The 27554-nt window shown below is 39.4% G+C and overlaps 1 protein-coding gene and 1 pseudogene across 2 annotated transcripts in view; both read right to left on the bottom strand.

Annotated features, from left to right (window-relative positions):
- Positions 1-27554, bottom strand: part of LOC146641577 (adhesion G protein-coupled receptor G7-like) — a gene marked incomplete at its 5' end in the record, with an annotated part of 77098 nt that overhangs the window by 2125 nt on the left and 47419 nt on the right. The gene's annotated exons all lie outside the window — the stretch shown is intronic.
- Positions 177-27544, bottom strand: LOC146641581 (adhesion G protein-coupled receptor G7-like; annotated as a pseudogene). The gene is made up of 10 exons (XR_014909775.1): positions 27027-27544; positions 26750-26882; positions 26535-26623; positions 24283-24431; positions 9851-10041; positions 6907-7059; positions 6668-6780; positions 5680-6038; positions 610-695; positions 177-329 (listed from the first exon to the last, which is right to left on the bottom strand). The product of XR_014909775.1 is annotated as an adhesion G protein-coupled receptor G7-like (transcript).

The following is a 27554-nucleotide window of genomic DNA, read 5'->3' as shown; positions in this document are numbered from 1 at the left end:
GTGTCATGTTTTTTTAAACAATTTAAAAAAACCAAGTATTTGCAAATTTTGTATTTCATGAGTCTATACTCAAAAGCCCACTAATATTCTGACTTTTTCTTTCTTCATGGAATCATTTGTAATTAGCTTGAAGTCAGCAGTGAGAGGACGACAGCAGCGTTAGATGTTACCTGGTCAGTCTGGTATCAACTTTGCACGTGGCCATGGAGGTGAGAACCAACAGGACGATATTGTAAATCAGGATCAGACCGATAGGAAGAAGGAAAGCCCAAAACATTGGCTTCCCAAAGTTGAACTGTTGCTTCTTATCCAACGCTGCCAGCCAACAACTGCAATGAGAGGATAAAAGAAGCATTAAGAAAAATACTTTTTGTCTATGTTGATCAAAACTTTACAAATACTTTATAACTGAAGATGTAAAATTTTAGTACTCTGGTATGCTAACGCCACATCACACCTCAACAATAAACTGTTCTATAAATTAAACTGTGATGTGGCAAATTTCATAGAAATGTCAAAAACATTTGGACAAGGCAATGACTGAACTGGTAATCAAAGCACATATTAAATAGATAAATAATAAATAGAATTGATCAAAGCAATGATTACCCACAATTCCTTTTGTCTGTATCCCAGAGGATTGTCCACCCTGTAGCTCACCGCCAGTGTGATGACCATGAAACAGGCTGGCACTCCTAACAGAACACAATAAATCAAAACAGCAGTTGAAATAGATTTAAATTCAACATTTTAAGTGGGCCAGATATTAAAGTCAACATTTTTACTCATGTTTTGTTTTTTGTTTTTTTTATAAATGTATTACTTTTTCATTATTTTTATGTAAATATTGAAAAAAGAACTAACTTTTATTTGGGGTGTTTTGATTGGATTTGATTTATTTATTTATTTTATTTTATTTATTTATTTTTTTGCATGTCTTCTTTGGTATTTTAGCAATCAGAATTATTTTCTAAAGGCTAAGAAAGATGCCCACGGATTTATTGTACCAAGTGGATCATTCTAGCTTTGCCGTATTGGTCCACTTGATTTACCTTTGTTATTGGTTTATTATTATTATTATTTCATTTTACTTTAAGTTATTACAGATGGGACAGACATGACTGGGGGATAGGAAAGGGAGAAAGAAAGAAAGGGAGGGAAAGAAAAACAGAGGGGAAGAGGGACAGTGAGAGAAGACATTAAAAAAATCTGCTGGATCACCTGTTGAAAGAAAAAAATAAACAAACAAGCAAAAACAGAGCAACACAATAGGGAGACTACAGCAATAACCTAGATAAGTGTAACTAACAGTAAATACTAAATATTGAATGTTATTGAGCAGCACCAAGTGCATGACAGCACACGCTGTGCTTTGAGGTAGCAGCCAAGAAAGAAATAGTTTGTTTCTGTGAGCACCCGTGTCAACACCTGTGTGCATGAGCGCACTTGTATTCAAAAGGTTTCTCCATGTAACAATCTGTAGGGAGTGCATCACCACGTGTTATGGCAACAGCACCGCTTACAACCGCAAAGCTCTCCAGAGAGTGGTGCGGTGTGCGGAAGGGATAATTGGAGGTGAGCTTCCCTCCCTCCAGGACATCTACAGGAAGCGGTGCCTGAGGAAAGTGGGGAGGATCATCAAAGACTCCAGTCACCCCAGCCATAAGCTGCTCAAACTACTTCCATCAGGCAGGAGGTAATGCAGTATCCGGTCCTGAACCAGCAGACTGACAGACAGCTTTTTCCATCAGGCCATCAGACTGTTGAACACTTCATAGACACCTCACCTTCACTTACTGGAACTCCAACATTATGCACATCATACTGTAGACAAATGCCACTTATTTTGCACATTTCCAACAACCGACCTCTGTTTATGTTTATTTCTATTTAATGATATATACAGTGGGGCAAAAAAGTATTTAGTCAGCCACCGATTGTGCAAGTTCCCCCACTTAAAATGATGACAGAGGTCAGTAATTTGCACCAGAGGTACACTTCAACTGTGAGAGACAGAATGTGAAAAAAAAATCCATGAATTCACATGGTAGGATTTGTAAAGAATTTATTCGTAAATCAGGGTGGAAAATAAGTATTTGGTCAATAACAAAAATACAACTCAATGCTTTGTAACATAACCTTTGTTGGCAATAACAGAGGTCAAACGTTTACTATAGGTCTTTACCAGGTTTGCACACACAGTAGCTGGTATTTTGGCCCATTCCTCCATGCAGATCTTCTCGAGAGCAGTGATGTTTTGGGGCTGTCGCAGAGCAACATGGACTTTCCACTCCCGCCACAGATTTTCTATGGGGTTGAGGTCTGGAGACTGGCTAGGCCACTCCAGGACTTTCAAATGCTTCTTACGGAGCCACTCCTTTGTTGCCCGGGCGGTGTGTTTTGGATCATTGTCATGTTGGAAGACCCAGCCTCGTTTCATCTTCAAAGTTCTCACTGATGGAAGGAGGTTTTGGCTCAAAATCTCACGATACATGGCCCCATTCATTCTGTCCTTAACACGGATCAGTCGTCCTGTCCCCTTGGCAGAAAAACAGCCCCATAGCATGATGTTTCCACCCCCATGCTTCACAGTAGGTATGGTGTTCTTGGGATGCAACTCAGTATTCTTCTTCCTCCAAACACGACGAGTTGAGTTTATACCAAAAAGTTCTACTTTGGTTTCATCTGACCACATGACATTCTCCCAATCCTCTGCTGTATCATCCATGTGCTCTCTGGCAAACTTCAGACGGGCCTGGACATGCACTGGCTTCAGCAGCGGAACACGTCTGGCACTGCGGGATTTGATTCCCTGCCGTTGTAGTGTGTTACTGATGGTGACCTTTGTTACTTTGGTCCCGGCTCTCTGCAGGTCATTCACCAGGTCCCCCCGTGTGGTTCTGGGATCTTTGCTCACCGTTCTCATGATCATTTTGACCCCACGGGATGAGATCTTGCGTGGAGCCCCAGATCGAGGGAGATTATCAGTGGTCTTGTATGTCTTCCATTTTCTGATGATTGCTCCCACAGTTGATTTTTTCACACCAAGCTGCTTGCCTATTGTAGATTCACTCTTCCCAGTCTGGTGCAGGTCTACAATACTTTTCCTGGTGTCCTTCGAAAGCTCTTTGGTCTTGGCCATGGCGGAGTTTGGAGTCTGACTGTTTGAGGCTGTGGACAGGTGTCTTTTATACAGATGATGAGTTCAAACAGGTGCCATTCATACAGGTAACGAGTGGGGGACAGAAAAGCTTCTTACAGAAGACGTTACAGGTCTGTGAGAGCCAGAGATTTTCCTTGTTTGAGGTGACCAAATACTTATTTTCCACCCTAATTTACGAATAAATTCTTTACAAATCCTACCATGTGAATTCATGGATTTTTTTTTCACATTCTGTCTCTCACAGTTGAAGTGTACCTCTGGTGCAAATTACTGACCTCTGTCATCATTTTAAGTGGGGGAACTTGCACAATCGGTGGCTGACTAAATACTTTTTTGCCCCACTGTATATATGTATACACACACATACGCGCACACACACACACACACACACACACACACACACACACACACACACACACACACACACACACACACAGGTATATATACATATTTAGCATACATATTCATATTCTGCTTGTTCTTATGTTATTGTATTGCATTTTGCACACCTCTGTTGCTTGTGAAGCTTGCACACAAGAATTTCACTCACATTTGTTGTACCAGTGTACCTGCAAATGTGATGTGACAATAAAAGTGATTTGATTTGATTTGTACACACACTCCCCAAACACACTCTACCCCAGGTCCAGGTACCATTGCCATCAAAAGGGCAATCCACCCCTAGACCCATAAGACTTTACCCTTTTCCCTGGGGTGAAGACAGGCAGACCACCATCTGTCCTGCAGCAGAGTGTTTGCTTTTAAAATCAGTTTTGTTTTGGTTAGCTTCAAGAGTAGGTTTACTATGTTTTGGTTTAGGATTTATCACTGGAAAATGTTTCATCTCACTTCAGTTTTTATTTTGAATTATTAAACATAGATGTTATTTGTCAGTGCCAAATTTAAGACTCTTAGATAAGTCAAATAAGGATTCGGGTACAGGAAGATGGTGATAGACTGTCTGAAGCAGTTAGAACAAGACAATGCTATTGAATGGACCTCATAACACAGGCTATACCCAGGGGAATCTACACCAAGTCTGTATGGTTTACCGAAGATACATAAACAGGAGGCACCTTTAAGACCAATTGTATGATCAACTCGGTCACCTATAACATCTCTAAGTTTTTGGCCTCGATCCTCAACCCGCTGGTAGGCAACTCTGAACACCACATCCAGAACACCTTGGATTTTGTTGAGAAGGTGAGAGATGTCATTATGGAGGCATGTTACATCTCTCTTCACTTGCATCCCAGTCACTGAAGCGTTGGCAATAGTTCGTAAGAGATTACAGGATGATCCCAACCTCAGCAACAGGACCGCTCTCAGCATCGACCAAGTGTGTTTGATTTTGAAACTGTGTCTTCATTCCACCTACTTCACATACAAGGGTCAATTCTACGGGCAGAAACATGGGTGTGCCATGGGTTCCCCAGTGGAAAAGAGGGCTTTGTTATTCTACGCTGAAACACCACCAAGCCATTGGTTCAGATATGTGGATGACACCTGGGTGAAAAACAAATCTCAGGATGTACCACATTTCACAGATCACATTAACTTAGTGGACCGACACATCAAATTCACCAGGGAGGATATGAAAAGTGGCAGGCTAGCCTTCTTAGACTGTGAGATTTCCATCAGTAATGAGTGACATCTAAAAGCTGATGTGTACCGTAAACCTATGTATACGGATCAGTATTTAAGATTTGACTCCCATCATCCACTGGAGCATAAACTGGGTGTCATCAGGATGCTACAACACAGCGCGAACACCATCCCCACTGACACAGCGGCCAGGGAAGCAGAAGAACACCACATCAAGAAGGCCCTGAGTAAATGTGGTTATCCCAGCTGGACTTTTGTCAAAGCTGGGAAGGCGCCTAAAGAAAGCTCCAGCCGAACCAGGAGAGAAGGACAACCGCTGCCTAAGCGAAAAAGCCTGTAGTGATCCCGTATGTGTCAGGAGTATCGGAACAGTTGAGACGCATTTTTTCCAAACACCATGTCTCTGTTGCTTTTAAACCAAAACACGCTGCACCAAAAATTGGTCCACACCAAGAATCCACACAGAGGTCCCCCGACACAGAAAGAGTAACACTGTGTACGCTGTTAAGTGCCAGGAGGATTGCCAGGATTTATACATCAGGAAAACCAAACAACCTCTGGCAAAGCGGATGGAACAACACAAAAGAGTTACCTCATCAGGCCAGGACTCTGCAGTCTATTTACACCTACAGGCCAGTGGACACTGTTTTTTCCTCAATAGTTTTTTGTCTGATTTTAGATCAATTGTGTTAATACAGTATGTCAAAATGAAACATAACTGTAAATTCAGACATGCGAGGTTGTGCTGAAAAGAATGATACCAAACAAGGCAAAGCAAATCGTTTTTAAAGGTGAAATGTAGAGGTAAAATTTAAAGTAGTCAAAAACAGCCAATTATACCCTTGTTGCTTTAATGCATTTTTAAAAATATTTCAAATTTGGCATTTTTGTTTTCTTTCAGAATGTCCTACCCCATCCCAGAGTCACACTCAGTGGAGTCCAGTGTGTTGGCAGGCTGCGGCGCATTGACCGGACCAGCAGCACCAGTTGAGTGCTGTATACACTGTTCCACATGAAGGTGGCCATCAGGAGGAAGTGCAGCAGAGCTGCTACAGCCGTACACGAGCCACGGTCCGGTTCTATGTGTTCATCAGAATTCAGGAGGTCGTTGGTCAAATCATCACCCTGCACCTTAGTGTCATTCTGTCTGCTGGAGTTTTGGACTCCAGAGAGGAAGGTGATGATGAAGGCCAGCAGGCTTAGGTATATGCACAGCAGAGCCAGCTTTGAATTCAGGTTACTTTGCTGCCCATGAGTATTCCTGAAGAAGCTACAGAGAGAAAAAAACAACAACGTTTTAATACTTTTAAACTTTTGTATTTCTAAAAGGAAAACACGAAAAAGAAAAATGTAAGCCCATTTGTAAAGCCCGTACAGTCAACAAAATCATTTGGTTTTAAGCACATCTTTTTGCTTTAAATGTAATGAAAAATATTTCTTATTATAGATATTTTTCTCTATATATAACTTCTTTCTTTGATATTAAGGCTTAAAATCAATCAAACATGTTTTTCTTTTTAGCTGATAATATAATTATTTTCATAATTAAACAAACTAACCTTAAACAATAAAAAATTATTGATTACTACTGGTTTTCAGGTCTTACAAATGGGAAAACATACTCCAATTATCCCTCCCAAAATTCTCCTGAATTTAAAATACTGCTTTTATTACAAACTCTACAGACACCAGTTTTACCAGTTTAGGACTTTAATTAGTCAGATAAAATAAGAAAATAATCAATCCTTATTGTTATTATAATTATACTGTTTGTTGGATCCAAGCAAGTTTCAGTTTGTGAAATAACAACTAGAAGTGATGAGTGGTAAATGTGATGAGAGAATTTAAATGCAACATAATTTAAAGTCATTTCTAATCTGTGAAGTAACCCAAACTTACTTTTCTTTAATGTGATAAATGATCGTCACAACCAGACCCAGAATAGAAAGAGAAAGTCCCACAATGGAGATCACATCCAGAGCTTTCGCATACTCGTAGTTCTCTCTGTATGACTGAAAAACAAACAGGATTTAATCATGCCATAAAATATAAATAGTTTACATTTGGAGCTAGTTCATGACCAAGGTTAAGCAAGCTGCAGCCTTATAGCTGTGAACCTGTAAACTTGTGATACTCACCCAGAGAGCAGCAAAGTTGGTGGTGTGGTTACAGAAACATCTCATGAGTCCATCTGAAGTGCTTCCTTTAGAGCAGCCACTGGTGCTCCAGTCCTTCTGAATGTAGTTCCAGAAAACACAGAAGAAGTCGTACAGAGACGTCCCATTGATGTCCTAAAACAGAAGCACACAGGTTTAGAAATCTACAACTTTGATTTACAAAGTGTCTATTCTGGGTTTGTTTGTAACAATCATCCATCACATTATTCAAATTCAATTCAAAAGTGAGCTAAATCTGACTAACGCCAGGGGAAGCAAAGCTCAAGCCAATGCACACTGGTCAAGAGACTATGAAAATATGACAAGAAACAGAGACCCAGAATCCAGACACACAGCTTGATGCAGGGAAGGACGTAAACGCATAAAGCGATAACACTAACATGAGACTCACTTAACACTAGTGATGGCCAACAATTCTCTTTGGTGACATCTGGTGGCCAAAAATATGGAGAGTAGCTTGAATCTACAACTAATAATGAACTTCTTCATTATGATTTCCCACTCTACAGAACTGAGCCAATAGCTTCTGTTTAAAATCATGTGACAGTTCTGTCAGATATCAGGTTGATGTGATTTGAAAATGTATTTTTTAGTAAAAAATAATGTTATGTCTGTGTTAATAGTAAATCACTGTGATGAATGATCCTTACTTTTTTTAAACATGTGCTATGGCGTGTTCCTTTTTTTTTTTTTAGATTGCTTGATGTTTTTTACTAATAATATCTATCTATCTATCTATCTATCTATCTATCTATCTATCTATCGAGAGAGATAATAATGTACAACACAATGGATTGGGATTATGCTTGTGCTGAGCTGTGCCCCTTCCTCCACGTGATTATGTAATAAACCAGCGGACAGGCATGTTTATATATAATATACTATAACTTCTATAATTATAACTAGGGCTGGGTATCGTCACTGATTTCTAGAATCGATTCGTTTCCGATTCACAAGGTCCCGAATCGATTCAATCCACGATTCGATTCAATTCGATTCAATTCAATTCAATTAGATTTGAATCTGGGAAATTTTGACAGTCAGAAATATTATAATTCAGATCAGTACATTTACATATTTTTGTATCTATGAAAAGGAAGCTGACACACGCATGACTTTATCAAAGGTGTGAGCATCACAGCAGATGCCTTTGTGTCAAAATAGCTGAAGATAAAACACAGAAAAACATGAAGGTGGTTTTCCTGGCCTGGGATTTTATAAAAATATCCTGCAGTACATCAAAAATGCAAGAAAACCATTAATCAACATATGACGTTACAGCGGTTTTATTAGAGACACGGCTAAGCGTTTTGCATTTTGCATAATTTTAAAAAGTTTACATTTGTTCAGTATTGAACAGCAGAAATTAGGTTTTCTTTTCGGAAGTATGTAAAACGAAAAGAAAAAAAAACAGCGGCCGACAGCGCTGCAAACAATGGTAGTCTTGTGATAGCAAGCAAGCAAATAATGAAGAAAACAGATTTTTAGACGGGAAACTGTTCTTGAACTACAGAGAGAGAGAGAGAGAGAGAGAGAGAGAGCTGTGCATCGTGGTGGAAGCAAAACAGTAAAAGTCAGAGAGAATTCATGACGATGTTTATGTGAAGCGTAGTTTGGATCTTCTTTTGCTGCTGGTTCGGTCAATATTGTTTGGAGAGAGATAAAACCAACAGCTTTAGAATCAGCGAAAAAAGGGCGTAAACACAAAGCGCGGACCCACCAACAGATCAGAATCAGCGAGCAGTCGGCTTTCAGCCCCGACCGTGTCCGTGCCGTCAGCTGAGAAAGGCGACATCTCACTGATTCTGATCCGCGGGTCCGCGCTGTGTGTTTACGTCTTTGTGCAGAATCCGTGTACCTGCTCTCATTCGAAATTTTGTGATCTTTCACCTGAGATTCTGGCATTTCGGGCAAAATAAATTTATATTAAAAAAATCGATTCAATGAATCGATTTCACGTTATCCAAGCCAGATTTTAATCGATAAAACGATTATAAAAACCCACCCCTAATTATAACTATATATATGTATAGTGTATTTCTTATATACATTTTTGACCTGGGAGCAGAATTGCTGATGAACTACTTTTTGTTTAGGAATAAGCAGAGTGTCCTCTCTTCCCAGCTCCATGTCTCTTATTATGTCACACACGTTTGCTCTCTCGCACAAATCACCAAAATACAGCACAAATCGCACCAATGATTCAGTTCCTTAAATTGAATCAGGTTGTCACGGTCACTGTGTACCCGGCTGGTTGTGCCAATAAACTGATTGCTTGTATTTAAACTACTATAAATAAGTTGTTGGTCTATAATATCTGAAAATGTCAAATGCATCCCTCATGAATTATATCAAGTCATATTGAACCACCAACAACATTCCTGTCACAAGGCAGAAGCTACAGTCAGTTTTGGCAGTGACTTTATTATATCCTTTATTTATACAGTTAAATGAAATGTCTTCTTTAAGAGCAGAAAAAAATGCAACAAATAAAACAATAGTTTTGTAAACATATTTTAAGTGGCCAAAAAGGACCAGATTGGTTATAATGTAGGTAACACAGAGTTATAAAGATACTTGAAAAACAGGTAATTGTATATATAACCCCTTTGTAAATCCTAAGTTAAGAACAAACTCAAACTACTGGATCAAAGACCAGTTGGTCCAAAGACCATGAAAAATGTTTTGTTTTTAATGTGAGACAATGACAGTGCTTGAAGTGAAAAAAAAAAACCCAACTTATTTCATGTATAAGGAAGTTATGTGGTTTAGAAACACACATTTGGACTTAAAGCAATCCTCCTGAGATACCCAGGAAATACCAAACTCATAGCTAGAGAAAAAAACCCAGTAGTCAATAAATGTTATCACACTTTAATTATCATAGAAATACTGAATTTCTTACTATTGGCCTGAATAGCATCTCCACATGTTGTGGCACCATGTTGGGTTCCTGCCCTCTGACACTCGCTGACAGGACCCTGATGGTGGCCCGTCGCCTCATGTAGAGTTTTGAACGGAAGAAACGATCGTTCTGATAGAGAACGAAACCCAGAGAGAGGTTTGAATCTGTCTGATGGCCTCTGACACCTTCGCCTAATATAAGAAAAAGAAATCCACCTTAGTTAGTAAAAACTAGTTGAAATTTGAAGCTTTTTACTAATAACAAACTAAAACAGCTCTCTTATAAATACCCCTTACTAATACAATGAGCTTCTTCAAAAGTTCTGTTGTTCTCTCCCAGGAATGCAGTAAGTGGAAATGCAGAAAACTCACCTTTTGGGAATTGTATGCAAATAAGGGCATCAGCTACGAAACCGTTTCCCACGACAACCTGTGTTGCGTTTGTGTTCAGCTGAATTCTGTTGGCTATAAAACTGTCAGAGTCCCCTTTTGCAAAACAAAAAACTGAGCTGTTAGTGATCACATAAAATCAATTTTAAAATTCCAAATGTAAGCTTTAAACCAACAAAATACTATTGTAGTAGTTGTAAAAGGTGTAGTGAAAGGTTTAGGTGTACTAGGAATTGTTGAGGAAGTAGTATCAGAAGTGTATGTAATAGTATTCAGCCACAGCAAAGAATACCTAAATACTAACTAATAAAAACTAAAACATTCCAAACACAATGAGTTCACAAAAGGACTATAATCTCAAAATGCTGGGTCACAGACCCAGACCCCCGACACCACCGTGCACATAATTCCTCAAGGCGATCCTTCACTTCTCATGTGCTTTCACTAGCGCCATCTAAACCCTCCCTCCTTGACACAGTTATTCAAGACAGCTCTCAAAGGTGACTTGTGGTTCTGACAACATCAAAAATGGCATTATCATCTTCTATGAGGTTCAGCCGCTTGGTGGAATTGTATGTCAGGGGCTGGGTCTGTGACCCAGCAGTTTTGAATTTGTTTTCTATTTCTATATCTTATGTTCTTGTGTTGCCACTATTAGTTAAGATTAGTTGAGTTTTTTTCTAGTTTTACTTCTTCTATAACTCCTGATTTATAAGTCTTTTCTTGTCTTCAGTGTCAATATGTCATGTGTTTCTTGTCTGCATACTCCATGTTGTCAAGTTTGTGTGCCATGTCTAAGTCTCTCATTGTTTCTTGTTTTATTTTTATAAGGTCTCATGATCATTGTGTTTAGTTTTGCTTCCCCTGTGGTGTCACTATGTTCACTCTAATCAGCTGTTTTCACTTCCCTTGTTTCCACTTCCCTCATTACCCTTTGGTGTATTTAGCCCTTTGTCCTCCTTTGCTCAGTGTCAGGTCATCTGTTCTGTTTTGCGCCATGTCTCCATGTTACAGGTATCTTTGTATCCACATGAAGTTTCATGTTTAGGGTTTTATGTTTATTTTTAGCTTTCCCGGTTATTGTTTAGTCTCGTCTTTGTTTGCCTTGTGCATTGCTTTGTATTTCTCCATCAGCCATATTAAACATCTCGCTTTTTGTTAATTCAAGTTTTGATCCACGTTCCTTTGTTTCTGCATTTGGCTCCACTATTCACAATACATACAGTCTGCTTCTGCATACTGTGACATTATACTTGGCTCTCTGCCAGTTTTGTGGGTTATCTTTATGGAAAGAGGTTCTCCTCTAATCAGTTCAAATTCAAATTTTATTTGTCACGTACACAGTCATACACAGTACGATATGCAGTGAAATGCTTGGACAACTGCTCGTGACCTAAAGAAAACAAAAAAGGAAAAGGCTATGAATAAGATAGGAAATAAATATGAAAAATTAAAAAGGGTAAATTTTACTAGGAAGGAATAAAATATAAATTAAGGTTAAAAAGGAAATAACTGTACAACACAAATTAGAATGAAGGGTAAATTTAACTGGGAAAGAATAAGATAAAATATATAAATTAATACACAATATAGAACTATATAAGAATGTATGAAGAAATATAAATAAATATATACACAATAACAGCAGCTGTACAAGTATTAACTGGAAATGAAGAATATAGTGACCAGTGTTCAGAGTCAAGCCACGTCGCTACCTGATCAAGGGTTACCCTCGATCATCTATCAAGGTCTTTTGTTGTCCGGAATATCCTTTGATCTCTTCTCTTGCCATTTATTTCAAATTTTCCAAGCTCATCCACTCTACTCTATGGAATTCTCAATCACCTTATTGAGGCCATGGGCTACTTATCTTCGCTAGCCTGCCTACCGGTTAGTGCAGATATCTTTAGACCTTCATAACACAGTTACTACTACAGGGTGGGCCATTTATATGGATACACCATAATAAAATGGGAATGGTTGGTCATATTAAAGTCCTGTTTGTGGCACATTAGTATATGTGAGGGGGCAAACTCCTCAAGATGGTTGGTGACCATGTTGGTCATTTAGAAGTCGGCCATCTTGGATACAACTTTTGTTTTTACAATAGGAAGAGGGCCATGTCACACATCAAACTTATTGGTAATGTCACAAGAAAAACAATGGTGTGCTTGGTTTCAACGTAACTTTATTCTTTCATGAGTTATTTACAAGTTTCTCTTTGTTCTAAGCCATTGACATGTCGAAGAGGTTAACACGTGAGGAGTGGATCAAAATTGTGTTGATTTCTGGTGAACGCAGTAACCGGGTCATTGCAGCAGATTTCAATGCAAGACACCCTCTGAGACCACCCATCTCCCATGCTACAGTTAGCAAACTGCTTGCTAAGTTTCGTGAAACTGGTTCAGTGTTGGATTTGCTAAAATGTGGATGCAAGAAAACTGTCACTAATGAAGAAACATCAGTGGCTGTCCTAGCTTCATTCAGCAAGAGCCCACAGCGTAGCACTCGTCGCATGTCACTGGAGAGTGGTATTAGTCGAACATCCCTTCGGCAGATATTAACTACTCACAAATGACACCCTTACAAACTCCAGCTACTGCAGCATCTCAACGAGGATGACCCAGATCAGCGCACAGAATTTGCAGAATGGGCAAAACAAAAATTGGAACAGGACCCTCAGTTCACGCAGAAGATTTTGTTCAGTGATGAGGCAAAATTTTATGTGAATGGTGAAGTTAACAAACAAAACCACCGCTATTGGTCTGACACTAACCCACATTGGATGGATCCCTCCAAGACTGTTGGATCAACAAAAGTGATGGTATGGTGTGGTATATGGGGTACAACAATGGTGGGTCCATTCTTCATCATTGGAGACCTCAAGGCCACTGGATATTTGAAATTGCTACATGATGATGTGTTTCCCTCTTTATGCACTGAAGCTGGCACGTTCCCTGAGTTTTTCCAGCAAGCTGGTGCACCACCACATTATGGGTGCCAGGTTTGAGCATTCCTAGATGAACAATTTCCTGGGAAGTGGATTGGTCGTCGTGGGCCAGTTGAATGGCCCCTAAGGTCTCCCAATCTGATCCCCTTAGACTTTTATCTTTGGGGTCATCTGAAGGCAATTGTCTATGGTGTGACGATACGAGATGTGCAGCACCTGAAACTACACTGTTGCTATCAGTGTGTGAAGAGTGGGAGAAGAGGGTTCCATTGACAATCCAACACAATGGGCAGCACAATGAACACATTTTATAAGTGGTCAGAAACTTGTAAATAACTCATGAAAGAATAAAGTTACGTTGAAACCAAGCACACCATTGTTTTTCTTGTGACATTACCAATAAGTTTGATGTGTGACATGGCCCTCTTCCTATTGAAAAAACAAAAGTTGTATCCAAGATGGCCGACTTCTAAATGGCCACCATGGTCACCAACCATCTTAAGGAGTTTGCCCCCTCACATATACTAATGTGCCACAAACAGGACTTTAATATGATCAACCATTCCCATTTTATTACGGTGTATCCATATAAATGGCCCACCCTGTACTTCTAAGGGATGCCTTCTTTGGGATCTGACACACCAAAAGCTGGCACCAGTTCCCTTCAGGGCTTTCCCCAAGCCGCAGCTCATTCATGTTTAAGCCATTTGCCTATATGTACTTATTATACTTATGCTTTCAACTCTAACATGAAGACGTTGGCCCAGCTAGTGAATTGGAGATAAATTATGTGAATTTCAGGAGCAGCACCACGCCTCGAAACATGCCCCTTCCAGTTGTTATCTATATATGACCACCCAGTTCTACAAGCTGTTCGTTCTCATTTCCATACCTTACCCTCCCTGACCCTTTTCCATTCTTTCACTTCTTCACTTCTCAGTAGTACATCAAGATCTGCCAGGCCTGGGAGCCACCACCCATCCCCTCAAAACCTTTCTTCAAACTGCAGCTCATTCATGTTTAAGCCATTTACATTTATCTACTAAAAAAATGTTGCCAAACCTAAAGTGAGGATGTGTGTCAAGCTAGTCAATTGAGACATTTGATCTCAGTAAGTCACACGATAGGGTGGGGCAAGGTCTCACAATGGGTTCATCCAGAACCTTAGCTGATAATGACCCACACCCATTTTCATAACTTGGCAAATTTCAGTAAGCAGATGATCGAAATTGGATTAAGCGACAGTTCCATTAGTGCTTAAATCTGCGACTCTCCACCAACTGGTCTTAGAACTGTTGTTTCAAGGTATGAAACTGGGTGTGGCTCAGGCGATTAGAGGATCATCAGGGGGTCCTTTTTGTCCTTCTGCGGGGGGATACTCCCACTAGGTTTAAATCTGGGACTCCCCACCATTTGACCTTAGAACTGAAGAAGCTTCTCGGATGAGAGGTGAAACGTCTTCAAGCAACTTAAAGAAGTCCAGACGCTTTTCTTTGCAAGCTCCTTTGACTACAATGACCTGGATGACTGAGAACCTTCACAGACATGTTAATGTTTAATGTTTTTTATGTTAATTAATGTTGAATCGATTCTAATTAGTAGTTATGAACAGTTGTTATGATATGGCAGGAAGGACGGTATTTAACTGCTGCAATCATTGTACATCCATAAATACATCCATACATTACATACATCTATAAATCTGGCTAAGCGGATGGCACGACACAGAACAGCTAACTTGTCAGCCCAGGCATCCAAAGTCTACACCTACAGGCCAGTGGACACTCTTTCAATGATAAAGATGTACACACCCTGGACAGAGAGTCAATCTGGTTTGAGTCAAGCTGAAGTCAAGGAGGTCATTTACGTGAAAAGGACAAGACCATCTCTGAATTGAGGAGGGGCCCTGAGGGTACATCATTCTCCATCTAACAATGTTGTGATTACAGCCATTCCCCAACTCTCTGTGAATGGTACTCATGTCATTGATAAATTGTCATTGATCATGACAATGGTCAGGACAATTTGCTTGACCTCATGCCCTATTGTTTGTCAGTGGTGCTAGTTTCAGTCATTATGCAAATGTACTATTTATAAGGTTGGGGAAACCTGCTATGAGGTGCCGTAAGGGATATTATTACTAAAATGCTCTCACACACACACTACCAAAATTTTATCTCTCACACACACACTACTGATATAATGCATTTTTTTTTTTATTTGGGGCGCCTTTCAGAAACCCAAGGTCACCTTACAAAGAACAAAAAAAAGGAACAATAGTCATAAAATACATAAAATAAGTTAAAATTGCAAAACAGAGCTTGACAACAGATAAAATCAGCACTAAAGCGAATAAACCAGTTTAAACACATGTGTTTTGAGCTGTGACTTAAATACAGAAAGGGAGTCAATATTTCTTATGGCTGGAGGAAGAGAGTTCCAGAGCGACTGAAAGCTCTGTTCCCCATAGTAATAAGGCGTGAGGACGGAACAGTAAGATGAATATTAGATGAGGATCTGAGAGGGCGAGAAACAGTGGTGATATGCAGCAGGTCACACAAATATGAAGGATTTATGGATACACTATATAAGAAGCAAGATTTTAAAATTTATCCTGGCTTCTATGGGCAACCAGTGAAGCTGTTGAAGAACTGGGGTAATATGAGCTCTTAACGGAGTACGGGTTATGACCCGTGCTGCAGAATTTTGAAGAAGTTGGAGTTTATGAAGGGACCTTTTAGGGAGACCAAATAGGAGGGAATTGCAGTAATCAATATGGGACGAAATAAGACTATGGACAAGGATGGCAGCAGCATGGAGAGTAAGGAAGGGACGGAGTTGGTTAATATTACGTAAGTGGAAGTATGCAGACCGGGTTATGTAATTAATGTGAGACTGGAATGAAAGAGTATTATCAAGTATGACACCCAAACTCTTAACCTGAGGGGAGGGAAGGGTAGGAGAATTTTCAATGTTAATGGAAAAACTGTGGGATTTGGTTAAGGTAGATGGTGTACCAAGAAGTAAAACTTCAGTTTTATTACTGTTGAGTTTGAGAAAATTGGAGGAGAACTAGGATCTAATCTCAATAAGACAGTTTGAGAGGGAGGTAGGTGGGAGGGATGAATTGGGTTTAGTAGAAATGTAGCTGGGTGTCATCGGCATAATGCTCTCACACACACACTATTGAAATGCTCTCACACACACTACTGATATAGAGTCACACACACTACTGAAACGCTCTCACACAAACTACTGAAATGCACTCACGCACTCCACTGAAACCGGAGGCATTTCAGCTGAACAGGTTTTTTTCTGACAAGGAAACTAACGGAAAAAGTGGTACATTTCAAACCACTACAAGGATGTCTACTCAGCAACCTGCTAGTACAGCAGTCCCCAACCTTTTTTTGCACCACGGACCATTTATGGCTGACAATATTTTCACGGATCGGCCTTTAAGGTGTCGCGGATAAATACAATAAAATAAAACCAGTACCGGTACCAAAAAAAGAAGATTTATTTTCAAAAGTAATTAATTACTTAGTTACTTAGTTACTTTTTAAAAACACGATTTAATAAAGCGATAAAGCGATAGATCTTTCAGCCCAATTCTACTTTTTCTACATAATCCATCATACAAAATGTAATCAAATGGAAAAGTCTCTTTTTTTTAACTTGTTTTATCAGTTTTAATCTTTTAACTTTATGCATCAAGCAAAAATTTAATTACATGCAACATTCTCTGAGTTTAATAAATTAGTTTAACATTTAAACCTATTTTCTACACATTCCAGCACATAAAATAAAATATTTTTTGTGTTTACACTCACTCTTTCAAATAGATGCAAGTAAAACACAGCAGAAAATAAATAAAGTCAAAGACTCAGCGGTCCTGTTGCTCTATTTTCACCTGTAAAGCAGGACTGCGGTAGGCGGAGGTTTACCACGAGGCGATCGTGGCTCAAGAGTTGGGAGTTCGCCTTGTAATCGGAAGGTTGCCGGTTCGAGCCTCGGCTTGGACAGTCTCGGTCGTTGTGTCCTTGGGCAAGACACTTCACCCGTTGCCTACTGGTGGTGGTCAGAGGGCCCGGTGGCGCCAGTGTCCGGCAGCCTCGCCTCTGTCAGTGCGCCCCAGGGTGGCTGTGGCTACAATGTAGCTTGCCATCACCAGTGTGTGAATGTGTGTGTGAATGGGTGGATGACTGGATATGTAAAGCGCTTTGGGGTCCTTAGGGACTAGTAAAGCGCTATATAAATACAGGCCATTTACCATTTACCCTGGTGCAGGTGTGCCGTGGTCAGTTGAAGAATCCGCGAGTTTCTCTGTGAGTTTCCCATTACGTCGTTGCGCACTCGGTGCTTGCTTGGAAGTTTAGGGTTTTTTTTCGCTGTAAAAAGAAGTTTTCTTCCCACGCACGATGGACGCTAATGTTTTTGTCACTTTTTATGGAATCAAACTCAAAGTAAGGTCAGTACTTCCACGCTTTAAACGCTGCACGCTCATACTCTCTCCCACAATCGATATGTGATCCATTGTTGATCTGCACACAGCTGTTGTCACTAACGGCGCACTCGCTTACGTCACTGTCGTGAGACATTCTCGCAAAAAAAAAAATCACGGTTTTAGTAACGCAGCGTTACTACGGGAAAGTAACGGTAATCTAATTACCGTTTTTGCAATAGTAATCCCTTACTTTACTCGTTACTTGAAAAAAGTAATCAGATTACAGTAACGCTACTGCCCATCTCTGTTCATAACACATGGAAAAAGACCCAGGGAAACAGAGTTAACAATATAAACGATATAAAAATAATGATAAAAAATTATAAAAACCCTGAAAACCATAAATGTCAAACCGGAGCCTCAACTCTTGCGGCCAGTACCAAACGACTCACAGACCAGTACCAGTCCAGGGCCCGGGGATTGGGGACCGCTGTGCTAGTAGCCTAAGTGAAGCAGCCGCATTACTTAACATACTTACTTACCATATATATTAGCATCCTTGAATCCAGAAATGGATTCAAGGTGCAACACGGAATTTGGCAAGGATGTCCTATTTCCCCTAAGCTTTTTATATTGGCAACCAAACTGTTAACACTATTGATCAAGAACTCTAATGACATACAAGGAATTTCAATTTTTGATAAAGACTTCAAAATAAGTCAATTCGCAGATGATACATCTATTTTTTTGAAAGATAAATCAGTGGTAGAGAAAACTCAATTTTCTCTAAAGCTTATGGTTTATCTCTTAATATGAAAAAATGTGAACTACTCCCGATTCATGCAAGCTCTGAATCCTCAATAGCTTCGGTTAGAGTTGAATCTAAATTTAAATATATAGGGCTGATAATATCTAAAAACCTAATTAGAAATATTAGTGTATTCTCTGCTAACTGTAACATGGAGATGAAGAACTCACTTAGCCACTGGTTAACCAGAGACCTCACTATCTTTGGCAGAAACATCCTATCTAAAGCTAAAGGCATCTCCAAATTGATTTATCCTTGCCACTCTCTATATATCTCCTCTAAAAACATTAATAAGGCTAACACAGTTATTTTCGAATTTTTGTGGAGGAATAAAACCCATTGCATTGAAAGATCTCAGCTTATGAAGGAATACAATAAAGGTGGTATCAAAGCTCCAGAATTTGAATCTATGGTTGGCACCCTTAGAATTAAATAGTTAAAATCCTGTCTGTCACAGGCAGACTCTATGTGGTTCCACATCCCATGATCCTTGTTTAATAAAATAGGAGGATTAGACTTTATTTTGAAATGTGATTTTGATGTAAATAAAATCCTGATCAAGATATCTACCAGTTTTTCCTTCAGTTTCCTTGTCAGGAAACAACTTCCTGTTCAACTGAAATGCCTTGGTTTTCAGTGGAGTGTGTGAGAGCGTTTCAGTAGTGTGTGTGGGAGATAAAATTTCAGTAGTGTGCGTGAGAGTGTTTCAGTAATAATGTCCCTTACGGCACCTCATAACCTGCAGTCAGCTGAGACTGAAGAAGTCACATGAATGAGTGATGTTATCCCACTGAAAACGCTACATCCAGATCAAGAGAATCAATCTTTTGGGACTGACTTACCTGGATGATTGAGCATGCATCAAGACATATATGTCCTTATACAGAAATTCAGAACAATTCTTAAATAATCATTCATGTCAATAAAATATCCTTAAATCATTATTAAATCATTAAAAAAAGTCCCATAAAATCTTTAAAAAAATCACTGGAGGACATTCCAGGATCTGGTTATGAAGGTCACACTTCAATGTTTTGTCTGTTTCTCACATAGAAGTCAACACTGTGCTTTTGCTTTCACAGTCATCTCGTTAGAATTGAACATTTTACTAACTGCTATCATGCAAGTCTATGAGCTTCTCCATTTATCACATTGCTGCTAGTGTCTTCTTGTTTGTAGAAGCCATTACTGTGTTAATCGTCTAACTGTATAACACCCAACAGGTACAGAAAGGACCGATAATAGTGACATTTGACGATATCCAGTGACTGGTTGTGAGCACAACTGCAGTTACTGTTGATATTTGGTCATTGCATAGATTACTCTGGTGTTGTTCGGACTGCGCAGCTGTGCTTATTTCCAGCTGTAGAAGAGCCTGCTGTTTTAATCTGGGTTTCTTGTCAGATATCACAACAGAAGTTTGAATAGAACCTTCAGCTAGAACAACTATCACTGCTCACACAACATGTGCATTTAGTCAGAGTCACACCTCTTAATCAAATACAGCCTGTCTCAGAAGAAGTCAGTGAGAAAACTTTATTGAGGCTGCAAGGGAGGAAACTTGTGTCTAACCCCTTCCCATGGTCATAATAACCCAGAGTGCAATCCAATAAAACATAAAAGTTTATCATAATACAGCTCAGACTTTCTCCGTGGGTTAGGCCTAGGCATCATTGTTAAGTTAAATATTTTTAGTTGGTTGCAACACTACATAGTAGACCGCAGAATTATTGGTCTTGTTCTCCACAACTTACAGAAAATCATAGTGTTACTCAAAGAATCTCTTGCTGTGACATTTCATCAGCTCTGCACAAATAAATTTCAGTATTGGGTATATTTTTGTCATTTTATGCAGATCTTTGTTTCAGACTGAAAAACGTTGACCATTACTAATGAAATGTACTGAAATGATTTGAGTGGTTCTGATTTCACCTGTACTGCCACCATCAGATCATCATTATAATATACAGTTAGTGTATATCTGAATCAGCCTCAGCTAGTGACTGTTTTTAATACTACCAATGAAATATCTCCACTAGCTTGGCTAACATCCTCATTTTAGGGTTGACAGCATTTTCAATGGATGAAGGCAGATGGCTTGAACATGAATTAAGGCTGCAGTTTAGGGAAGGCTTAAGAGGGGACTGGCAGAAGCTCCCAGGCTGGGCACATCTCCAAATAAGACATCCCCTAGAAGCAGTAATGACTGTGCATTACTAAGGTCAAAGATGGTTGCAAAAATATAACTGGTACACAGTAAAAAATGGAGTGTCAATATTTCAGAGTAAACCTATTTTAACCTAGATAGAGTATTTACAACTCTATGAGGAGTAAACCAGCTCTAACATCAGAGTTAAAAGTCAGTGTAAATTTTGTTAGTCACGCAGTGAAGACTTAACTCCACACAGTGGATTATTACCAGTCCGCAGGCGTGTGCAGCCTCAGAGCTCTAATACGCAGGGAATTTTCTCCGAAGAGCTGCCAACGTCAGGTAAGTGAAGTTAACATTCCCATACTGGTAACATTGTTTAAAAGGTATTTTTAAACTAAATAGCTCTTTATAGTTTCACTGATGTCGAGTGAGGACATGTTAGCAGCATTTACCCATAGGTTTAATGACATTCCAGTAGCTACATGCTAGCAGTTGCTAAAAGTTCAGATGTTCATTATCTTCTCACTGCGTTAATATGAACCTAAAACATTTTAACTATGTATTTCTTCTAAATGCTGTCTAAATAATATCATTGTCACATGTCAAATCGCACAGTTTGAACAACTAAATTACTATTTATCAGTAAGCTAATAATCGCTAATTAGCTTACATAAGTGAACGTACTTTCAGAAAAAGTGGGTAACATTACCATAAAGTTAACTTTATTAGTTTATATTATTTTAAGCAAATGCCAAAGGCATACACTACTTTTGAGTTTTGCTCATTATTTAGTAAGAAATATGTATTTTGTGTAAATTAACTGATAGCAATGTTAATGACATGTTAAGTAATATTAAGTAATGTTTCTATTTTGTAGAAAAGTTTAAGAGTATGGAAAAACCAAATCTCTGAGAGATGCAACCAGAAGACGGATGAGAAACATACTTGATGCTGACATGACAATAACCTCATCAAATTCCCAAAGGTATGTTGTTTAAAATATACTTTCCATCACCTTTATTTTCATGGACAGTGAGTTGAGCTAATCTACTGTCAGAGGATAGTCACTTAATACTGTTGTTTAATGTGTTGTTGTAGGCTGGAACCAGTGTACAGCAGCATCTAGACAACATCACCCAAAGCAGTCAGCCCTACCTTCTTACTCAGGGATCCACAAGAAGCAGCAGTCACACCTTCATTGTGATTGAGAATCATGCACTTCCATGTAAAGCTACAGGTTCAGTAGGAGCCCTTGATGAACTCTTTAGGGCCCATTATGTCTTTGGTACATCATACAGTTAAAGGTTTGTTACGTTAATTAAATGACACTGAAATGAGAAACATAATAAATGCTGTTACTTTAACCTGTATATTTGTTGTTATTTCCATAATGGAGGATAGATCACAGTTATTTAGTAATATAGAGCGTTATTATTAAACTAAATTTGGAGTAAAAATAGCTCTATAAAGTGTAATCAAATTACTCTGAACAGTGTGAATAACCCTCAGTGTTAAATATTTTTACACATTTTGTTGTTAATTTTGACACTAAATTGAGTACAATTAACACTGAAAAGTTAACACTGGCCATAGAGTAAATTTAACTCTAATTTTGAGTGGGACCAAATGTTATCTGAAGCAGAGTTAAAATCAACTCTGTAAGTGTAAAATTGACACTTGGTTTTTTACTGTGTAGGCAGGCTTGCAATGATAAGTGACCCATGCCTCAATAGGGTGGTCAAGGATTCCGCTGAGTGGACCAGATGAGCTGAGAAAATTAGGAATGAATGGTGTGAGAAGAGATCATAGGAAATTCCGGATGATGAGAGAACCCTAATCACATAGCGACATGGCTTGACTCTGAACTGAAGCTTTGGAGGAATGAAGACCATATGGTTGTAAAGAAGGACCTTGAGCTGTAAAACTTAGCCATGTGTTACTGGAAGTTGCCCTGGTACCCCGGTCCCAACAGGACTGCTGCTGCAAATGTCCCAAATGCAATTTCATTGTTCTCTGACAATGACAATAAATAAATAAATACTAATAAATACTAAATACTAAATTTGCAAATGAGGGAATGATAATAGAAAACTGCTCTCTCAATGCCAGAAAAATTAACTGTTATATTTTTCAAAGGAGGGAATGATGGCAGAGAAACTGGCAACCCAGTGACAAGAAACATTTGCTGCTGTTTATTGGAAAGAAGGGCTAGTGGAGTGATTAACTGGCAGCACAGTGGCAGTAATGTTCATAGTTGCTCCATTTTGTAAATGATAGACAAATGGCAGATAAACCAGAAAGCCAGTGCATGAAAGGTTTGCTGCTGCACTCTGCAAAGAAGGAAATAATATCGTAGCCATCCCAGTATAAGGAATGTTCGCTGTTGCATTTGCAAATGAATGGCACAGGGGAAGAAAAAAAGAAAGTTTAATGCAGAGATGCAGAGAAAATTAACATCCCAGTGGTCGAAAAACATGCTTTTGCATTTTGCGAATGAGGGATAGAGAAAGAGAACCTGGCATCCATTTGCTGCTGCGTATTGCAAATGAAAGATGGTAGAGCAGTTTTTTTGGCAAATGATAGATGGCAGACAACGTGGCATTCAGGGGACAGAAAAGCATGCTGCTGCATTTAGGTAAGGAGGGATAGACAAACTGGCAACCTATTGTCCATAATTTTTTGTTTTTGCAAACAATAGATAGATGGGACTGACATCCTGGAGGCAGAGGGGTTCACTGCTGCTTTTACAAAAATAGATCCAGAAAAACTGGAAACTCAGTTGCAGAAAACCTTGCTGCTGGTCACACTAGGTCAACCAGCCACTCCATATCAACAAAATCAAACAAAATTGGTGTCAGTCAACTGTGCTATATTTGTGCTGGTTTGTGCTGATAAAACATTTGTTTGTGCTACCATCATTTTAAAGACATGAATTAAAGTGTATACAGGTCATCCAACATCGACCAGCCCCTTTCTTTACTGTTGTGAGAAATAAACCAGCATTGGATATTTTTTTAGCATGACCATACTCTTAAAACTAAAAAAAACTAACATATAATAGTTGAAATAAACTGCATTCTGTTGGAGAGAAAAACTTCGATTTGACCTCAAAATGATTTATTAGCTGCCAGCCGTGTTTCCCAGGTGTTTCCTCTTGCCCTGTGTCCCTCTTGTATTTAGTGTCTGCATCTCCCTCTGTTCATTATCACATTCTCCCTCATCTCTGGCTGTCTGTTCTGTTTGTCAGTGAAATTCTTAGGTTTTCCCACTTTAGTTTCTATTTATTCTGTCCACCTATAAAGATGTGGTTTTTTGTAAAGTTCTGCCTGTTGAGTCTGATTTATATCCTGCCTGGCGGTCACAGCGACACTTGACAAAATCAAGGTCCCCATTTGTAACTCTGTCACCACTGTCCCATAAAAAAATACACACAGACACGGCATTCAAAGTTTTACAGTTTCAAGACTCCCTAAAACAACAATTGTTCCTTAATTTGACACACACCTGTGGATCTTAAATCTGTCTGAACAGATATGCCCTCAATGTTAAATTTATTAAGGTATTCGTACTGCTGCCAGAATGTGTCAAATTTGACCGAAACTGTATGTTGGGGTTACCTAGTGGAATATGTTGTGATAAAAAAGCAGCACACTTTGCTGGGTTTTTTGACACAGTTTCTCACTGACCTTTAAGAGAAGTGAACTGGACTCCCTGAGTGCCTGCAGCAGAAATCTGTGCTGACTGGACCACCAGGTTTGGCTGAACTATCTGAGATTGAGATGCATTGAGATTGAGGCTGAGGTTCACAGAGAGCTGATCCAGAGTCACCGTCAGCCTGGAGATAACATACAAAAAGCATTGTCATTTCTAATGTTCAGCTGCCAGTCCCTCTGAAATGTAATACTTAATCATTTTAAAGCACCAGGTTTATTTTTAGCAATTCTAAAAAACAAAAAATAAATAAACAAACAAATACAACAAAAAAACAAAAACACAGTTGTTTAAAATTAGATATCTATACACTTTGAATCCTATCAGCAAATTATGATACAAAAAAATCACTTCTTTTAAAACAGATCCCCCCCCCCCCAAAAAAAAATTGCGTAATTTTGTTTTCGGTCGATATATTATGGGTTATTGTTTAAACTTTCCAGCAATGGCTTTCAGTATAACAGACCTACACTCAGAGGAGAATGGCCAGCCTGCTTTAATTGACTGGAAGTCAAATAACCAGTCATTACAACCAGGGTATGCAGAAGAACATGTTGGATGCCACTCTAGTCAGCTAAGAACAGGAAACTGAGGCTACAATTCAAAAACTCACCAAAGTTGGACGACAGAATGCTGGAAAGATCTCATTTGTTTTGATCAGTCTTGATGACATTTAGATGGCAGGGTCAGAGTTTGGTATTGCTACTAGTCATGACCATCCCTTTATGACCATAATATGCACATTTACCCCAAGTACATAGTTTCCTCTAGGTCTAATAAAGTATTCTGATTCTGATGTACCCATCTTCTGATTGCTGCCTATAGTAAGATAATGCGCAAAGCTCAATTCATTCAGTTCTCTGTACTCAAATGGCCTCCACAGTCACCATATATCAAACCAATATTGCACCTTTAGAATTTGCATTAAAGGTGTGAAACCAAAAACTCTTCACCAACTTTGTGATGCTGTCATGACATCATGGGCCAAAATCTCCAGCACCTTGTGGAATCTATGAAGTTTTTAAGACAGTCCAACCTGGTACAATCAAGCTATATTTAATGAAGTGTCCAGTGACTGTATTTGTTTAAACAATTGTTCCACAAAAAGAGAATATTGAAAAGGGTCTAATTTAAACCAAACACAATAGGAAGTGTGACCAGGAGATATTTTATTTTGTATTCTTATAATCAGCTATCATTGATTAATCATTTACCATTGTTGAATCAGTTGACAGAATAATCTTTGAATCACATCTATGTTACTTTGAGCAAATATTAATGCATACAGATGATCAGTACTTGGACACCGGCCTGTCTGCGTTCAGTTCTGCACGTACGCCGGCCTGTAACAACACACACACACTTAATAAGAACAGAAAAGTCGTCTTAGGACAGTCTCTCTGAGAGCTACACTATCACAAAGTGCACAATGTAATACACACTTGTTTTTCTCTAAAGTAGCAGTTGATGTCCATATAAGGAGAACGTTTTGAGTGCGAGGAACTGTTATCATTGCCAGTAAGGTCTAACTGTGTGACGTGATAATGACTATAAAGCTTTCTGTCTTTGTGCAAACGAAGAAGAAGTCCGGCTCTTCCCACACTGTAATGTGTGTTTTAATAAATGATCTGTGCTGACCCAAACTATATCCCAGTCGTAGTCTCTTCCTCAAAATCCGAACCATGACAATTCTGGTGCCGAAAAACCCGGTTTGAGGAGGGACAAATGGAGCTTGGCTGGGGTATAAGTGGTGTCAGACGGACAGCCAGGAGGCCGACTGAGTGATGGGCCCCGAAGTATGAGAGGTAAGCACCGCCTGTTGATGGATCTCCAAAGGTGCTGAATTGGAAATTACACTAAATTAAATGTTCACTCAGTGGGGCTTCTGTTCTGTTCTGATCTTGAGTAATTAGTTTTAAAATAGGGCATATTAGTCTGACTAAATTCATTGCTGTTTATTTTGGGGGTGAATTTTGAGCTAAGAGGTTATATGTGTTTAAGACAATACGGTTTAAAGTGTTTGATGCCAGACAGTAAATCGGTAGTGTAGGAAATTTGGTTGATCTGTGCTGACCCAAACTATATCCCAGTCGTAGTCTCTTCCTCAAAATCCGAACCATGACAGAAGCTTCATATAAGTAAGATAAGATGACACAGATACGATGAGACATGAGAACTTAGGAACCTTGTAACCATCAATATAGATTTTATTATTTGTTTGGTTTACCCCAGACTTGCGTTTTTTGCCTTGGTATCATCTGGCACAGTGGCATTCAGCAGCTGACTTATTGTTGCTACTGCTGCCACCCTGACGTTCTGCAGAAACAAAAATATGAACTAAGATTAATACGTTACATGATTATAAATCATGACCAAACCCTTGTTAACACTGATTTAAAGCTTCATTTCTTTTTTTTCTTAAGATTTGTTGAATGTTTGTACCTCTGTGGCGTTTGCAGACAGCAGCAGTGTGTTGGCGATCTCAGCTGCTGCTGTAACATTTTCAGCTGTCAGCTCTTCTGGGTTGGATGTCAGAATCTGTTGCCAGCATCTCTAAATCAGCTGGACTTGTGAGCTGAAAGAAGAAAGACAATCTGGATTCCTCTGCATGGGATCTCAAAGCTGCATTTCCACAGGATTGCCTCAAAGCAATATTCTTAAACCTCAGTTATACAAGACTTTCAATCTACCTTCAGATGAAAAAAGCTGCACTTCTTACATTTTGTTGTATGTCACTGAGTGTCAGGTTACACTGGAAGATCTGTGGATGGCTGAAATTTGCTGATCCATTCATGAACAAGCATCTGGTTAAAGCCCGAGGTTTACCAGCTGAGTGGGAATAGTAACAGAAAGAGAAGCATCACTACACTGTGCTGTACCTGATAGAGTGATGTTGGACTGAGGGGATGACTTACCGCTACTTGTTCCTACTTCACACTTTTCATTATGTGTCCTCTCGCCACTGCTCTACTCCCTCTACACTTCAGACTGTGTGGCCACCCACGGCTCCAACACCATTGTGAAGTTTGCTGACGACACAGTGGTGTTGGGTGCCATCTCCAACAACGATGAGGCGGCCTACATGGATGAAGTGAAGAATCTGGCATCGTGGTGCCAGGACAACCACCTCCAGCTGAACGTCAGCAAGACCAAGGAGCTGGTGGTGGACTTCAGAAGGGGTCAGCACAGAGACTACAAGCCCATCATCATCATCAATGGAGCTCCAGTGGAGAGGGTGCAGTCCTTC

Source organism: Rhamphochromis longiceps, linkage group LG23 (genome assembly GCF_057381845.1).
Source record: "Rhamphochromis longiceps isolate RC_006_pf linkage group LG23, R_longiceps_female_GT1.1, whole genome shotgun sequence".
In the NCBI taxonomy this organism is placed as follows: domain Eukaryota; kingdom Metazoa; phylum Chordata; class Actinopteri; order Cichliformes; family Cichlidae; genus Rhamphochromis; species Rhamphochromis longiceps.
The sequence above is the reverse complement of the archived record's forward strand: the minus strand, read 5'-3'. Positions and strand labels throughout refer to the sequence as shown.